A 5,660-nucleotide genomic window follows, 5' to 3' on the forward strand; every position below is an offset into this window, starting at 1 on the left:
ATGTAAATATTAGATAAATAATAAAGGAAACACATTGAGTTATGATATAAATAGATGATTATTTGTAAATGAATGTTGTTGCCACCATTTCACATCATCATTATCCTTGTCATGAAATGACATTGGTTCTTATGATCCAATTTGCAATTTCTAATAATCATATCTTGTTATAGGATTTGTATGAGTCATTACACCTTTTCATCTTTTGAATTTACTCCACTTCCTCTGTATATCATCCCATTTCTCCCATACACTATCCCATTTCCTTCGCATTATATCCCACTTCCTTCGGCTTTGTTTCATTTTTATTTGTCTAAAACATCTCAATTGCTACCCAAATTATGTTCCCATCCTTGCTACACTCCATAATCCTGTCAAAAAGGAAAACTAAGGACTAAAGCTTCCTCAACATGGGAGTTATTATGCGTTCTGGGCCGAATGGTGTTATAGACATTTTTGGGCACTGCAACCCCAATCATAAATGTCCATAAACCAAGGGCTTTTAAGTCCCTAAATGTGTTTTTCCAACCCCTAAAATAACAAGGTCAGCTGATTACATCATCTCCCAGAAGTTCTCCATGAAAAACTACTCAGAACTGGTCAAAACTGGACCATCTCACTTGCTCCATGGTCAAAGTGCGATGCATCCCACCTAATGCACATGGGAAGTGCGATGCATGTTGAAAATCCCTTCTATGGGGTGCGATGGACGAGAAAAGACAAGTGGCGGAGATAGTTTGCGAGGTGGATGATCATGGAATCTTCCAGAAACTTCTCCTGTGACACTTGCCTGTCAGGATCACCCAAGGATGAGTAAGAGATCAATGAGATCTCCAAGTGGAATCAAGAACTATCAGAGAGAAGACACTAATCAAAAACCCAGAGCTGACTCACACCTCTGCAAATATCTATATATAGATCTCTCATCCCAGAGATCCGGAGGTTGGAGGCTGGAATTTTGCATCTTGTAAGGAATTGATGTTGGTTTATTGAGGCAACATCATAGTGTTGGGTGATCTAAGCTTTTCATGAGGTGAAGAAGGGCTTACTTGCTGAGAGGATGATGTTGGATCAGAACAATTGGTTGTAACTCTCTTGGCTCTTTCTTGATTATCAATAAAGCTATTCAAGTTTTCCTCCATACTTTTGTGTGATTTATGTTTTATGCATTTGTATGGTCAATTTACATCTGATCCTAAATTGTTTAGGATAATAGATCTATGTTCTCGTATAGTGTTATGTTGCTTTGATTCTACAGGTACTCTGTGAAGCTGGGTATACAAGAAAGCAAGTAGCAAAGGACTATCAGAAGAGAGAGGAATCGAACAAAGAACCAAGCGCAAGACAGAGGTTGGTCTCTTTTATTCTTCTCTCATCTATCTTTCATAAAGGAAAATGAAAGTAGTTTTACTTTGTTTGTTTCTAAGGTAGCTACCAGCCTTAGTGGGATTAACAGTTCTGCATAGACACTATTCCCGATAACAAAATGGCGACTCCACTGGGGAGTGAATAGATTGTTTGTTTATCTACATTTGTTTACTTTATAAAATTACGGACGGAGCCTGAAGTCAAGCCAGCTAGCCTTCGAACCGCATTTGCTATGCAAATGCAAAGTAGATCAATGCTGCTTCAGTCTATCTCCGGGTTTTGTTTATGAATTAAACAATTGATTTACAAGCTCTCTAATTGCCCTTGTGGTGGCTCTAGTAACCTCCTTAGATCTACCCCTGTGATTGATTTACTGATTACCACTTGCTCGGCCAAAATCCCTGAACTGAACTGCAAACTGTGACCCGGAACCCAATCAAAGTCTCGTCCCTGGTCCAGTGCACTGTCTGTTCTGTGAATCTCAAATTCAGTGCACTTCTCGAGTGTAGTAGGTGCGTTGCATTTCAGTTTCACTGTGTTACAGGTGCGCTGATCAGACTAGGCATTGTTCCTAAATTTTGGTTTCTGTGTTCACTCTTTTCAGATCTATTCAAGAGTTTTGCTGCCTGTAGTTAGTACACCTCTGTTTGAAACCCCTTTCCTTGTTGTTATTCCACCTCCATTGTGCAAAGAACTGTAAATGTTTTTATGTATTTTTTGAGTCATTTTCAGTTCTCCTTTACAAAGAAGTAGCGTAATTGTATTGTCGTTTCTTGATTTGAAAGTGTCGCAAGTGTCGTTTTCAGTCATAGAAGAGAGTCTGATTGCTCTTGATAGTCGATTACCCTGTTACTATTGTATTTGATCTAAATTTGTAGTTTTTCTAGTGTCGAAAGCAAGTTTTCAATTCCAAATCGCAAAGTGTTGTCATTGTCCTCTTTTTGTTTTGAAAAGAAACTTGTTAGTAATTGTCACTTCGAAAATAATTCAGATTTGTGCATTAGCTTTCTTTTTATCATTTACACATTAAGAAGGCTGAAAAAAAATACATGCATGTGCATTTGCATTTAGACTGTTTTTTGGTTTGATTTAGGACAGTGCATATAGTGTGTGCTCTTTTCTCTTTGTTGAAAGAACGCCATCTCTCTTTCCTTAGTAGCTAGGATTTTCATTGCACAAAGAAGATAAAACGACTGTTTATCATCTTAGATTGCATTTTAGGAATTGTAGATCTACATCACGCGGTGGACCTGAAAGGAAAATTTCTTAAGCAAGATCAACTATAAAATAAATTTAATGAATCTAAAAACGCTTTGGAACCTAACGCACAACATCTAGAAGTTTAGGCTAGAGACGTATTCTGGCGTCGTAAAGCCTGGTAACTGTTGTTTTCACTGTTGGTTGGGTGATTCCTCCACTTTGAGACGATAAGTGCCAGTACGGACTTGTGCTCCCACGTACCGTCGAGTATATTTTGGGAGACCATAATAGGCTTTATCCTTTATCTATAGGAAGTCGTGTCTGCCACCCTATCGATCGCAATGCACTAAACACAGCATTCGGGAAGATTGACTGTCGTACCGTAAAAAGTATTCTGCAGTTTTGCAATTGGTTTAATAATCCCTCTGCCTAGATTTCCAGAGCAGTACCTTTCGTTCCTTTTTAGACTCCTTAATGGAAAAGTTCCATCTGAGCACTTGTCACTTCAGGCTCATTAAAAATCGAAGGCGACTAGAGTCATCTTTTCTTTTTTCTCGACTCTTAAAAATTGAAAAAACAAGTTGTGTCAAAGCGTCTAAAATTCATCTAATTTGGAAATATACTTCCCCTTGATTTTTAGTTAATCGATTAATCCGCAATCGTGGAAGAAAGTCAATTGAAACCCCGTCGCTCACGGAGGCTTACGAGTCAACCGTCTTTGTCTCCGGAATCGAAATTGTTACGGACAAAGTGAACTTGTTTAACCGGTTCCAAGTCCCCTGGTAAAGTTAGAACAAGTGTTCCAACACCATCAGAGACTCCGGTTACTCCAAACATTTCTGGTATCCCTGCCTTTACAGAAGAAGTTTAGCAGCCACCGAAGGACAGTAGCACTGATCCTAGTGTGAGAGTAAACACTTGTGTTACTGAACCAGTTCCATCTACAACTGATTCGGAGGGTGTTACTCCCCAAACATCTGTCGCTGCAGATTCCATACCTTCTTCGGCACCATAAATATTTTACGGACCAGACGGTCTACCTCTTCCACCTGGTCTGATTGCTATATAAGAGATTGTGGAGGATCCTCCATCTAGTACTCCATCGCAATTTGGATTCGGGATCACTCTATATCCTTCTTCATCAAAAATTAGTCTACCGCCATTGGAAGCTCCTGTAGAATCGCTAGGCAATCTTTTGGATAGACTAGAAATGCCTGAACAATCGTCAACATCTAGGACGGTGTTGTCCGATACGGTGACGGCAGAACTTCCTGCTGTCACTCCAACAATGTTCGCCGGTATACCATCTGTCCCAACTAGTTCTCAATCGTTAGAAGGGGCCCACTCAGGGGCTATTTTGACAATATGGTCCGTTCCTGTTTGTTCATCCGGAATAGTATCCGGAAACTCTTATGTTGAGTCTCAACAAATTGATCCTTCAGGGTGTCAATTTGGGCAGTCCGGTCCTCAAGGACAAGCCATACCTTTAAGTACCAGATTACCACCGTATGGGGGGCAGTATACCCTTTCATTGTCTCCTCTGGGAGGACAACCATACGGGAGCTCACAACAAAATTCAGGTTATGCTGGAATTACATCTAGCGGTTGGGTGCCGATACTGCCTCAACAACCAAGAGTTGTATATTCAATGCAACAATGTTTACCTATGTCAAATATACCAACTACGCCAGCTATTGTGACGGTATCGTAAGTACAAGCGCTACCTGTTGTATGCCAACCTAAGGTTTCTCAGGTGGTAATGCAACAGCCTCTTGTCCCTGCGACTCAGCCACAATCGCCAACTAGTGGAATGACACAGGCCCAAACGGGTACAATTACCCCTCATCTTGGTCAATCATCCAGTATTGGGCAACAGAAAATGGTCCAACAACCATGGCTGATTCAATCTCAACAACCGCCATTCTAGCAATCATATCAAGGAGCTAAGCAACAAGTCTTTGTAAGTAATGGGCAACCACATTTCCAAAGCAGTTATCAACAACCATATTATAATGGTTATGCTCATCAACCTTATCAAAGTTACCAGCATAAAATACATTATGTTGGTATGCAAAGACCCACTGCTCAGGCGATTCCATCTAATCTTGGGTATGCTTCGCCTAACCTGAATCAATAGTTGCCCTTTGTAGCAACTCTAGAATTACCAGATTTAAACCGGCTGACAAATGATCCAATTGCTTACGCCCCTTGGTGGCCAGCGATTCCACATAAACTTCCATCAGATATTCCTAAATTTAATGGAAATCCGGGTGAAGACCCGTCGAATCATGTGATGACCTTTCATCTATGGTGTTCATCTAACACTCTAAACGATGATTCGATTAGGCTTCGCCTTTTTCAGCGAACATTAACTGGTCCAGCAGCAAAATGGTATATCGAATTGCCTAGAGCTTCATTCAATAACTTCAGCACCCTACCCACAACCTTTTTAACCTATTTTTAGTTACCAATAAGGTACGAAACAGGAACAGAGCTTCTTACCAATTTCAAACAGACAACGGCCACTCACATATCTGATCATATTCATGAGTGGCGACGTCGTCGCAGAATGGTAAAAACATATGTTCCTGATCAGCTGCTAGCTGAATGGTTTATTAAGTCATTATTACCTTCTATCACAAAAGATGTGGAAAAGGGAGGAGTCGTCACTGAAGAGCAAGTTATTGCTCGTGCACAATATCTAGACTTGATCTATACTCAGTCTGGCACGCTCTACGATAAAATACCTCATGCTCATAGACAGGAATTTTCCATTCCTCCCACTCCTAAATCAAACAAAGACTCTCATGCCGATGATGGCGTGATAGGTACAACAAGCACGAAATCGACAAAGGCTACATCTAAGAAAGCCCGTAAGATTTCTGATCAAAATGCAAATGAAGAACTTCTCACCTCAGAGGTAAATGTCGTGTCGGTCGACAAGGGTAAACAACTGAAGCAACCAGGGGGCAAGAAGAAAAAGAAAGGGAGAAAAAAGAAGTAGGATGAGTCATCTCCTAAAAAACCTTCTGCAAACCCTTCTGGGCAAAGGAAACCCCCTGCAGGGTGTCAGATATGCGATGAGGATCATC

Source organism: Pinus tabuliformis, chromosome Q (genome assembly GCF_031772625.1).
Source record: "Pinus tabuliformis cultivar Carrire ecotype Pingquan chromosome Q, CPIR1, whole genome shotgun sequence".
In the NCBI taxonomy this organism is placed as follows: domain Eukaryota; kingdom Viridiplantae; phylum Streptophyta; class Pinopsida; order Pinales; family Pinaceae; genus Pinus; species Pinus tabuliformis.